Source organism: Chrysemys picta, chromosome 3 (assembly GCF_011386835.1).
Source record: "Chrysemys picta bellii isolate R12L10 chromosome 3, ASM1138683v2, whole genome shotgun sequence".
Taxonomy (NCBI): Eukaryota; Metazoa; Chordata; order Testudines; family Emydidae; genus Chrysemys; species Chrysemys picta.
In genome coordinates this window covers 71,933,538-71,947,177 of record NC_088793.1, presented here as the reverse complement: position 1 = coordinate 71,947,177, position 13,640 = coordinate 71,933,538, and positions in this window count along the sequence as shown.

Genomic DNA, 13,640 nt, shown 5'->3' with positions numbered 1-13,640 from the left:
CTTTTATTTTGCAAAATGTCCAGGGCCCTGTATGCTTGACTTTGAGTGACAGCCCAACCACATGTTCTTAAAAAAGATTTCAATATGTGTGAGGTAAAAATGCAAAGACACGCAGAATCATGCAATCATTGGGACAAGATTTTTTCCTTTTTTAAGAGAACCTGCATTAATTATTATTCATCTTCAAATTTCTCCCTAGAGCCAATTTTCTACACTTTCTAGAACCACTCTGCTGAAATAGGATCCTCGCTCTTTTCCGGAACCAAGCAATTACACTCTTGGCTGCCATCAATGAATGATTAAACCATTCATTATTCAACACACTACCTGAAATATTCTATATAAGCAAAGTCACATCCGACCACAGCTTTTACACCAATGGATATGTCCAATACATATGCATGAAGGATCCTTTTGTTTTACATCAACTCTAACAGGACCCAATCCTGTGAGGTGCAGAACACTTAGATTCCCAGGCAAGAAAAGTCAGAGGGAGTTGAGGGGTGGGTTAGCACCTCACATAGGATTAGGTCTACAGTGTGGTGAAAATTATTTATCAACATGACAGTGACAAATAAATTCTTTATAGGACATTGACCTAAGTTTCTATTAAGCTCCAGGAACTGTTTTGTAATGTATTTCCAGATATAGAGCCCTTTGCCCTCTAAGTGCCCCAAGAATGTTTACAAACCAGATTTGATGAGAACTTTGCACAGACTCTAGATAGTAAAGCAACTCTGTTTCAAAGGAGAGTTAAAGGATTAAGGGTGATAATGGTCCACATTATAGAAGGCGGGGAGGCAGGGGCCAGGCAAAGATAAGGATTGAAAATGGAATGTACTAAAATTGAACTTCATTCAACTGTTCTGTCCTTCCCCCACAAAAGCTCTTTGTGACAACTAAGTTTATTGAAAACTTGTCTGGGAAATGGGCAAATGTTCAAATGACTGAGGTAAATGAAGCACTTTGAACTGCTTTTGGGGGTAAAAATGTGAGTATTTAATTATCTAGAAGAGGGGACAAATGGTCTTGTGGTTAAGAAAATGGTCACTTTCTAGCTCTGCCACTGACTTCCTTTGTGATCCTGTCTATGGACTTAAGATGGGATTTCCTCAAGTGCTGACTGTCAGTTTAACTCCATTCCCATTTAAGTCAATGGGAGTTTTATCATTGACTTTAATGAGAGCAGAAATAGGCCAGCTCTGAGTGCTTTTGAAAATCTCGCCCTTAATCTTTATTTCTCTATCAGTCAAATGGACACATTTGTCTACCTCACACAGGAGTTATGAGGCTCTATTCAAAACTACTGGGAAGATACTCAGACAGTATGATGATGTATCTAGGTAGAAGAAGAGGCCAGACTGATGGACCTAGTACTAGAACTAAAGTATTCTACAGCACAAGTAGCCACAGGGTAAACTTCCCTGTAATATGGAACAATGCTACAGGTGGGAAGAGCAGTTCCTTTTCTATGCCTATTTGGCCCATCTGCTGAGTTTGCCAACAAGGGTGCCAGTTGTTTGTGATGTGGATATCTGCCCACTGGGAACAGCACTGATCTCACTAACTCATTTTACATTGCTTACTAAACACCCGTTAGCCCGCTGCTAAATTTGGCTGAATTTGAACCAGCAACCGAGAGGTGAAAGTTCTGTTACCTTATCACTGAAGCTCCTTACTTTTAGCTGAGAGGCAATATGTTCCCAAAGCTAACAAAATTACCCTTAGCAAATGAAAATATTTTGTCTCAAGGTCCAATATGAGCCAGCCTGTTGTATCATTAATAGAGCCTAAAGTCAGAAACTGTCAGTTTTGCATTCCTCTCTCCAGTTCAAGAGATGCCATTATAGTGCATCAAGTGGTCTTGTGGGGTTCTATGATACTGAGGAGTCAAGTTGATGTCTAAGGAGCCTGAATGGGATGCCAGTTAAATATAATAAACAGAAATATCTGGAGAGGATAAACTTTCTTAATCCAATGATTCTGCCAGCTAAGTTTCTATATAAACCTTGCCAGTGTGGTCCATTCTCTTCTTTTCCTTTTGGATATGCATGTAGAAGACAATTTTGTATACCTAACAGTAGCTGAGAGACATACAAGATCACATCCCAGGTAGGCTAGTTTCAGTTCAGAGCAGCGTAAGTTAGTGGCTTATGCTGTAGACTTGGAGACCTTAGTTCTATTTCTGGCTTTGCTACTAGCCTGCAGCATGAGCTAGAGCAAGTTGCTTCACTACCCTGTTCCTCAGTTTTTCTATCTGTAAAGTGAGCATAATGATATTTTTCAGAGTAGCAGCCGTGTTAGTCTGTATCCGCAAAAAGAACAGGAGTACTTGTGGCACCTTAGAGACTAACAAATTTATTAGAGCATAAGTTTTCGTGGGCTACAGCCCACTTCCTCGGATGCATTAGTCTCTAAGGTGCCACAAGTACTCCTGTTCTTTTTGCATAATGATATTGACCTGTTTTGTAATGCACTTTGAGATCTACTGATGACAAGTGCTATATAAAACATAGGTATTATAATTATTATTTATTTATGAAAACTTCTGAGTGATTTCGTGTCAGAAGACATAATAAGATGCCACTTCATCATTCCTTGTTTTGAATGGCATGTGCAACATATCTTGAGAATTTTCAAGACATCATAACTAGGGCTGCAGCTGTTTCATATTGGAACATTTGGCAGAAATTATATGTTACATCAATTTTAATCTGCTATAGCATCACTGGCTTCAATGGAATTTACATCAGCATAAAACTGGTGTATTGTAGTGAAAAATCAGGCCTAGGAAGCTTTGACAGAATCACAAACTTTATCAAGAATTGTCTCACTTATTATTTTATTCCAGAATTTCCTACTTGCTCCCACTCCAACACTAACACCACCCCTTACTTCCTTTGCCACTTACTAGGGCTCCCTGTCTCAGACTTGTTCTTATTAATCACTTTTTTTTTTCCTCGCTGTTGCTCAACAAAATGGTGTGTATGACCAAATCTCACCGTAGGGTTTATTCACAAACTTGAATGAGTATTCATTAGTTGTCACTCTGCACCGTATGATTGGCCACCTAAATCACAGCAGATAGTTTCTGTTCCTTGAGTCTTATTCCTATTCTCAGATTATCTGTAAACATTCATCACTGTTTGGATAGATATATTAAGCCAACAATATAAAAAGTGCTTTGCAAAAAATGACCTTGAGAGAACTTTTTATATGAATATTTTTGGAAGTATTTATTTGTAATATTTTTCGGAAGCATTTGCTTCCAGACTTTCTGGTGAACATTCACCTGAACTTGCACAGATGCACAAAGATAATGCCAAAGAGAAAAGTATCAGGAGGGTTTTTTTAAAAGCATATTTGCACTTTTTTTTTTTTTTTTTTTGCTGAAGTGGCCCAGCTGAACCATGAACACATCACAGCTGCAAATCTGATGCCAAGAAAGTGTATCCAAATCTTTTTAGAGACGATTATATCAAGAAAGGGAAGGAAAGGAGAAAGGTGCATATTATATTACAAGTGCAGATTTTTTTTAAAAAAAAAACCTCAAGATGACTTTCATGTTTTCTGGGAAGAAACTTCTGTCTACAGACTGCAAGTTCAGCATTTTGATGTTCCAAGGCAATGGAAAGCGAGGCCAGCAGGGAAATGTCTGGCATATGTTTCCAGAGAAGGAGAATTATTTTTCTGACAAGAAGCAAGAAGTGATGAAGGATGTTCTTGGAGTGTGAATTAACTTCAGTTTTCCCAACAACATCACATAGATTAATTTAAAAATTATTCCCAAACAGTAGCAAAACTAAAATTATTAAGGCATCCTGTAGTAAAAATAGATATTAGAATTCCATTTTCATTTAAAACTTACCCCTTGTATGATCTGACACTTCCAATCTGGCATGTATATCTGTAAGCACATAGTCTCCCAGAGGCATATTGCTAACCCTTAAGAGGTGAAAAGTTCCCTGCAGATGTAAACAGAAATGCCCTGGCATGGGTCAGATCCTTCTTCCCAGACCAAATCTAGGGCATTGTTATGTGAACCTCTCCATTTTCAAAGTCCTCACGATAAAGTACCACAAGGCTCAGTCCTCTCCCCCCTAAACATTCAGCTTTCACAGGAAGCCATTGGTAGAACTGGTGAGAAAACAGGAACTGAAGTGCCAGCAATACATGGACAACCTTCAGCTGTACATCTTCTTTACATGAACAGTGACTTTTCAACTTTCCCATGGCCTAACCAAATCAGCTGGGCCTTAGGAGGAGGGAAGTACTTTAACAAACTTGCATCCTCTATAACATCCCCCACTATTAAAGCATCTGCCCTTGTGCCATTAAAATGTCCATAGCCTTGGGGTCCTTTTGAACACTCAATACTGTTGGTCACAAAATCACCTGTTTCCATATATGCCTGGCTGGTAGATAGCACCTGAACCTATTAGACTCAGACCTGGCCACAGTAATTTACATCTTTGTGATCTCCTGGCTAGGCTATTGCAAGTTGCTATATTTCTCAATGACGCCAAAGACTCTAACAAATTCCAACTAGTACAAAATGCAATACACCAGCAGCTTAGCAACACAGGCCACCAGGAATCCATCACTCTGGTGTTCCACTCTCTTCACTGACTCTCCACTGAATGTAGAGTCCAGTTCAAGGTCTCGGTCCTGATCTTCAATCCCTGGGACTGATCATAGCTACCTGATAGCTTACCACTGCCTCCAGGATCATGACTTTCTACAACAATTATGTTTCACTGGAATAGTGAAATTATATATTCAAGAAACACAACCTTCATGAGAGCTGGACCTAGACTATATGATTCACTTCCTTCACAGACAAGAATGATGGCTAATCTCACCAGTTCAGAGCAAAATCACATTTGAGACTTAACTTTCCCTCAGTAAGTTCTTCACAAACGCACAAATCACACCCACTCAGCCTCAAATACAAATACAAATACAGAAGATGTAAACAATCAGAAAGCTTGTAAACTAATTAAGCTGTTTCTCCCACAGGCTGGAAAGGAAGTAAAAGACAAAGAGGTTGTTTGTTTCTCTATTTACAAAAGTTTGGGAGGTGCTCAGGTCCTAAGATGATGGGGCTAGAGGCAAGGTAGGTAGACAAGATCCCCACAATGCCATTTTTACAGAGTCACTTTTTAGAGTAGAACCACGTCTAAAGAATCCTATTTGCTCCGTTGGAACTCTTTCCATGCAGTGTTAGTGTTCCCTGGTGTGGTGCCTATTTTAATCTCTGTTCCTGGCCCCCAAATTCTGTTTGCTCTCTCCCTTTTATACCCAGTCTCTACCTGGAACCCTGGACTGCTGGAAAGTATCAACATCCCTACATGTAAGAGGCTGGTGCAAGTAACTATGTGGACTGACAGCTCTGGACAGGGTAGCATATAAAAGGCTCAAGCCATACAAACAGTTTGAGAAGATATTATTTTCGTTTCTTGATATGTATAATCAGGGATCCTTTGCTATACAATGACATTACTCTCCCATCCTGAGGGGAGAGAAATTGTGGTCTTTTCTCCATTCCTCCAAATATGGTCTTTCTGTCTCATTTTCTCTCTCTCTCTCTTTCATCCTTAGGTTATTACTCATATCATGCCCCCAGTATGCTAAGTGCCTCACAGGTAAATAAAGGAGACTCATTCCCTGCCCTAAGGAGCTTGCAGCAAACATGACACAACAAGAAAGAGCAAGAAATAAAGAGGGGCAATAGGGAATGATAATACAAGAACACAACAATCAGGTTTCTTACTGAATGTCTTTAAAGTAATAAAAACATTCAATACGGGAAGTGGGGAAATAGATGCTGTCTTTTTGTGCAGCTGGACAACAGATGGTGTACCCGGTGGACTCAGCCCTCCCACACTCCACTTGCACCCCTGGATTTCTCACATGTGGGGAGCATGTTAAGTCACTCCCCTTGCTTTCCAGCATTAGACCCAGTTGATCTAGGTTGAAGGAGAGAGCCAGGATAGTCCAGTAATTAAGACACCAGTGTAGGATTTGGGAGACCTGGGTTCAATTTCTTACCCCAGACTTGTTTTGTGACCTTACACAAATCCCTTAGTCTCTCTCCTCAGTTGCCAATCTACAAAATGGGGATGATATTACTTCCCTGGGATATTGTGAGGCTCAAAACATTAAAGTTCACAAGGACCTCCAATATTGCAGTGGCGGGAGCCCCAAAAGTACCTATGATAAACAGATCTGCTGCTTTTGCAAGTTATCCACAAAATAGTGAGCAGGACTGCTTATTAAAGCTGGTCAGCACATTTTTCGTTAAACATTTTTCTCCAGAAAGATGCTGTTTCATCAAAAACATTTGGTGGAAACTATTTTGACAAAGATTTTCCACAGGAAGGTCTCTGAGGTTCAGGGTGGACTCTGCAGTCACTCCCTGAGAGAGAGAGAGAGAGAGAGAGAGAGAGACCTGAATCAAAAGCCTGACTTTTTCAGACTGAAAACAGACATTTTGACACCATTCCTTTTCCCAAAAACACTTGAAAGGTTTTGCTTTTGTTCCAGTGTGGAATGAAAGAAAAGTTGTCATGAAACTAAATTCTGGTTCTCTGGCCTGCTCTACCTTTTATAATTCCGGACACACAAAAGGAGCACAACTATTAGGTTGAGAAAGAAGATGCCACCTCTTCGATACATGATAGTGTACAGGTTTTGAACCACTTCAGGCTAGTCTGTTGTCAGCTGAAATTACAGGTTTCATCTACGAAATGAAGGACATTTAGGAGCAGTGGTATATATGTATCCAGATTTTCAAAGCCGCCTCTATCTTTGCAGGCATAATTTTGCACTCAGCAGTGAATTGTATCTATGCTACTGTACATTGGGGAGGCAAAATTCTATCCCTAAAAGAGAGGTGCAGCTTGAAAATCAGGCCTGTAATACCCTTTTGCAGTTACTATTGTTACCCAAAAATATTTAGCCAATATTATGTATTTCTAGGAGGAGCTATACTTATGATAATATAAGCTTCCTATCATCTTCTACACTGAAATACATTTAAAATGGTGTGTCAGCTTTTGTTCTTGGTACATTCAAAGATAGTCAAGGACAAGATGGTATTCTGCTGAGGTTTGTGAAAATAACAAGCAACTAGTATAATCGTTGCTAAACACTGGATACAATTTCCAGTAACTTTGGATTGCAAATGCAAACTGCATGGGAACTGAAATATTAGGGTAAGAATGATGCGAACTAATTTTGGGAAGTTTGTCCCCCTGTCCCCCCCCCAGTGAGGGCAGAATGAAGGCCGCATTGGTATATATTTTAACTCTGCATTTTCTGATTTTCAGAAGTTTAAATTTTAATTACCTTAGCTCTTTATTTCCTGGTTTTCAGAGGTTTGATTTTTGCTGAACACAACATCCTGGTAGGCCATGAGACATTGCCGAGCAATCTTAGTTCTGTGTTAATAAGTATTTTTGGGTCAGGTAATTACTTCAGGTGTTCATGTATTTTTTATTTTTGTTTTATATAGAAAGAGTTTTTTTGGAGGACCATTGAGGCCACTAATAGTGAAGGATGCTATTTGATCCCTAGTCTATCCCATACACTTTATTATAGTGAAATGGGGATTATGATCATGTTTTGAAATGTTTGGAGTGTGGCGCTACTGACAGGGCAGGGAGAGAAATTAAAGACATTGTGTCCTAAAATCTTGACAGCTTTATTCCATGTTTTTTACAGTAACTTTATACAAATGCGAGAAGACTGGTGTGTCTCTCTCCTTTTTCATCCCCTTCCACCACCTTCCTCCACAATATGTACCCCCTGGTACATTTCCAGCTCACCCTTCCCATCCTATTATCCCATTAGCACTTTAGAAACTGTTAGTACATAAATACATGCTTCTCGTAGTGCGGCATACTCTGGTCTTGCACACACATATCACAGGCTTCAGCTTACTAGAGAGTGTCACACTTCCTTGGTTATGAAGGCCAAGCTGTACACCAAGCATTTTGCAAAAGTAAGCAATCCCCTTGACAGAGTTGGACAGCAGCAGCATAGCTAAAGATCATTCTCAGAGTTCTTCTAAGGGTTGGTTGTGAACTTCTAGCGCATGGCTATAGCTCAGGTTCAATGGCCACAGTGGGTCCCCTTAGGCTTCCAAGCTCATGTGAAGCCAGAAAGTCTGGAAAGCCCCTTACCAAGGGCTCGTTTTCATATACAGCACTACAGTGGTGCAGCTGCACTGATGCAGCTGGGCCGCTGTAGCTCTTTAGTGAAGACACTACTATGCCGACAGGAGAGTTTCTGCCACCGGTGTAGTTAATCCGCTCCCCAAGAGGTGATAGCTATGTTGGCAGGAGAAGCTCTCAAGTCGACATAGTGCTGTCTACATGGAGGGCTAGGTTGGTATAACTACGCCACGTGGGTGTGTGGATTTTTCAGACCCCTGAGCGATGTAGTTGTACTGACACAGGTCTGTATTGTAGACCAGGGCTCAGTCTTTCTGCACATACACCATGGCCTTCAATTTGGTGCATGAGTGTTTTGTAGGCACTAATCCAGAGAGCCTAACTTTTCTTTTAATAACGATTTCAAAATTGCTTTCCCAAAGGACAGTGGATGCCAGGCACCTGCTGAGTTAAATGTCGAGCAACTGCAATCAGCTGGGGAATGATCTGAGCTGTGGTTTGACCCCCATCTGTGCACAAAAAAAGTTAGTAAAATCTGTGGACTTTATGAAATGCTTTCGGGGGTTGTATCTCAAGAACCTCTTGCTCAAATCATACTAAATATGGATCACTAGCCCTATCCTGCTCCCCTACAATGCACAGCAAATTTCAAGAAACTCCAAGTAACCATGTGGATTTTAGACCCCTTTGAAGAGTTGATCTTTAAACAGAAAAGGGTTGTCAACTTTAGCAGAACCCGAGCTCTGCTATAATACAGGGGAAATGATTAAACCTGGAAAGACCAAAGAATTCAGGCTCCACCTAGTGGGCAAACATTACTATTCCTTTAAAAAACAAATTTCGAAAAGAGAATGTTTCAATACCTGGCTAGACATCACAAACACACTGAACAAGCAAAACTACAGACTTATTTTAGAATTGTATCTGCTGAATTCCTCATAAACAAGCCATGATCACTTACCCAGTGTGCTCACTGATTCCTGCTTCTTCTTGAATCACAACTGTTATAATTATGTAAAACTGTTTCCTTGATGCATCAAATAGTAAGGTTTAAAAACATGACAAATTTAGATACAGAATATATATGCTTCCATCTGCATGCTTATAACAAGAATGCTTATCAGAAAAAACTCTGTCTTAAAATGTCTGCTTTCATAGTCTTTTAAGGTGGAGTTATGTCATGCAACTGAATAGAGACTGTCCCTCACAGATACAATCTATGACTCCTATCTCCTTGAGTCAGTAACTCAAGGAAAATGACCCTCAAAGAGTATGATTTTCTGCTTCACACAAAGCTCATTATCCTGGGGCTGTTTTTCTGTTTCTTCTTTCCCTTTGTATCATCCCCTCACAAACACAAAACATCATACAAGTCATCAGAACCAGGCTTGATTGAGATGCCTTTGGTGTATTTTTGTTGTTTTTTTCTTTCCCCTTTAGCCAACCTTATTTGATAATAATTTTAGGCAGTATACAGTTGTCTGGTGTATTAATGAATTGAGGTATGCTGCTTGCTGCTCTGTTGAAAAGATGTGTGAAGTAGCAATCACTTAACCTTTTGATTTTTCCATATATTATAGTTAGGGTACCTGGTTTTAATTATTTAGCTATTTATTTTTATTTTGAATCTTTATTTTTAGGAAAATTATGCCTTCAGAGTAAAAATCTGAGTTTAAACAATGTTGTAAAAAACAGTTCTCCTTGACTTAATGAAAAAAATATTGGACATCTCAAAGTCCTGTGTTCCTGAAGAAAGGCATAGAAAATCGGTTCTTCTCTTTTCCTCCAAACAAGTTTCAACACTGCCAAAAGGGTACAGTCGGGCAAGTTTCACTATATATTATCAAAACAAGATAGAATTAGAAAATAAAACTCTGGATCTGAATTTTGTAACTTAAACCCATCTCTTATAAAAAACGTATATACACCCACTATAATGTAATAAGGGCCCAATCCAGCAAACATTTAAACATATGAGTTACTTTACTCATGTGATTAAAGTAAATCTGTGATTTAGACCCATATCTTATAAAGACTTAAGCACTTACTAAACATTACACACTGTGAATAGTTCTATTGAAATCAATGGAACTACTCCATAAAGTTAAGTACATATGTAAGTCTTTTCAGAATCAGGGCATTGATATTTGTCAGATTAGGCCCCAAATCCGTGAATCTGAAAGCTTGCAACTGCTCACATGAGTAGTCTTATTCAAGCCTATGGAAGTACTCACATTAAAGCTGGTCAGAAAGCAGTAAGTCCTCAGAGCAAAACATTTTAAAAGAACCAACTAATTTTCATTTTTCAGTAATTTTTTTGCATACATTTTGAATTAAATGAAAACTTTCCACATACATTTTCATTAAAAAAAAAGATATTTTTTCAGTAAAAAATAGATGGAAAAGCTTTGACCAACTCAGTCACATACATAAAGTTAAACATATGCATAAGCACTTCAAGGTCTAAACATTAGTCTTTGGTTTGCTTTATCCTGTCTCACAGTTCAGAGGCCCTTGATAAAATATCTTTGCAATACATATGAGTATATGCCGAACATCACTGTTGAGCCTACATTTTTGAGCCAACACACAGTTAAAGCTGCGCTATATTAATGTTACATCCCCTACTGTGTATGGCCAGTTAACGAAAAATGTGCTATAATTAGATGACCTGTTTCAAGGAGAGTTTCATAATGAAATTTCAGTTGATTAGGTGATGTCGGAAATAAATGTTTCCATTAATTGCTAATATATAAATCCTCTTACAATGTAGAATTCTGCAGAGAAAGAAATAAGAACATTTCAAACAGATGATTCACCAAATATTGTCATTGTACACTACTGATGACCTATACTGACTACCTATAGAATAATGTTTAATAAAAGCCTATTTGGACTTCAACAGTTCAATCATTTTATATTTACTATAGAGTGGTCATCATTAAAATGTTAATATTTCCCAGATGAAAATAATTACCATTAATTACCATCGTCACAATATTGCAGGTATTTCCTAACCTACATTTTTGCCGCATTAAAGGTGTTTACATCATATCATATAGGAAAACCTGTAATACTGTGCTGTATTATATATAGGGAACACTGGTAACGCTGGATTAATGCTAAATATCAGCATTTTTGATGACCACTGATTTTTAGGGGGAGGAGGGAGGCAATATCCAAATTGAGTCCCTCAACCTGCAAACCCTTATGCATATGCTTAATGTTATGTGTGAGAATCATTGCATTGACTTATATGGGACTTCTCATATGCATAAATATAAGCATGTGGAAAAGTGTTTTCAGGATCAGGGCCTAAGGGCCTGCAAATTTCACTGTTCTAAGCCTTTTTTATTATTATATTTTTTAGGTTATCAAGAATAAAACATTTTCTTAGCCAAACTAACCAAAATAATAAAAATAAATAATAATAAATTACAGAAAATGGTAAGAGAGAAAAATGATTGCCATGCTGAGCAATTCTCTGAGGGGAAAGATAGCCTTGTGGCTAAAGGACAGGACTCGACATCAGGGTATTGGATTTGAATGAATCACTGTGTCACAAACTTCCTGTGTGACCTTGACATAGATGCTGGAACTAGGGATGCTGGGGGTCCTGCCGCACCCCCTCGCTTGAAGTGGTTTCCATCATATATAGGGTTTAGAGTTTGATTCAATGGCTCTCAGCACCCATACTATACAAATTGTTCCAGCACCACTGGACCTTGAGCAAGAAATGTTGGCCAAAATTTTCAACTGTGAGTGCTTCAAGTTGGGTACTTAAAACCATATTTAGGCACATAAATACAAGTAGTCTGATCATCAGAGTGAATGAGCACATACCACTCCCAAATGAACTTCCCTGTATGGTAATTTTCATATACATTCATAATATATACGTGATTGGCTGTTCTTGTTTTCTTGGAACCCCTCACCTTATTGTGAGATACTGAATTTTAATGGGTTGTGAGAACTCATTGAGGTAGTTGGCTCACTACTCTAACATGGTGGTTGGGTATCTCATGAGAGAAAGAGAATATGTCTAATCTAGGATGTACACTGAGCAATCCTGAGAACAACCAAGCCTGAGGAGCAAACTTGAGTATAAGGTTAGCTCATTCTATTCTTAATGTGTTTGTTGATAAAGGCAGATCCCTGGAACAGGGTGCATTTTTGACTGTACCACTTATGCTTTAGAGTAGATAGGGAAAGACACCTGATCGCAGTTTGTAAGGTGTTATGAGACACTTAGATGTAGGATGACCAGATGTCCCGATTTTATAGGGACAGTCCAATATTTGGGGCTTTTTTTAATATGGGCTCCTATTACCTCCCACCCCGCATTCCAATTTTTCACACTTGCTATCTGGTCACCCTACTTAGATGGAAAGAGCTATGGGAGTACAACATATTATTAATGTGATCAGGACTGACAGAAGCTCCCTAAAAGTGTGGGGGGGCACTAGCGCCCGAACTGTGGTCCTCACACTGTCCCTTCTCCCCAAGGCCCTGCCCCCACACTGCCTCTTCCCACCAAGACCCTGCCCCCCACTTGTTCCTCTCTGCTCCCTTTATTACCTTGCTTGATTTTTTTAGCATCCCCCTTTTCAGACGCTTTTCTTTCTTCCCATCTATCTCCACAAACCCTTCTTTCTCTGATGCCTTGCCATACCAGCCCCTTCTTTGTTTCCACTACTTCTCTTCAGATCCTCTCATTTCTCTTTTCTTGCCTCCTTGTCCCATTCTCATTGGACTCACCTCCATCTTCCTGACATGAGTGTTATTAACAGATATATAGTGCCTGCTTCCACAACATCTTCATGTTGGCAGAGCAGAAGAAAATGCGAATCCTATTTTCTAAGCTGGCACCAGCTTCTTACCATCACCGGCTTAAGAAGAAGGATTGATTCATATATAAGGTGCACTGAATTCCAGACTTCTTGTGTGATGTTGAGCAAGACACTTTATAGGGATGTTCATACTTTCTTTTTGCCACCCTTCTTCTGCTCTGTCTATTTAGACTTTAAGATCTTTGGGGCAGTGACCATCTCTGACTGTGGTTCTGTACAGTGTCTACAACAGTAGGGCCCTGATCTCAGCTGGGGTCTCTACACCATAATTCCAAATGATTAAGACAAAAAGAAGCGGGTACTGCAGCTACTGAGGCTGACACCTTGAGCACGGAGTCATGGGGCATAAGTTACATAGCCATGAAATAAGTAGGTGGGTGCCTTCAGAATCTGTGAATCTCTAAACAAAAATGCCATTGCGTAATGGTGGCTGACAGGACATCCATTTGCTGGAAACCACATTAGACATCGTCAGATCTATTGCTGTCTATTTCCCTTAATAAATGCTCCTTTCTCCGCTGGTGGCTGTTTCAGAGGAAGATATCACGACTATTTAACTAATCATATTAAAAATATAGAGGGCAGCCTAGCTACATTAGATTAGTTATACAAA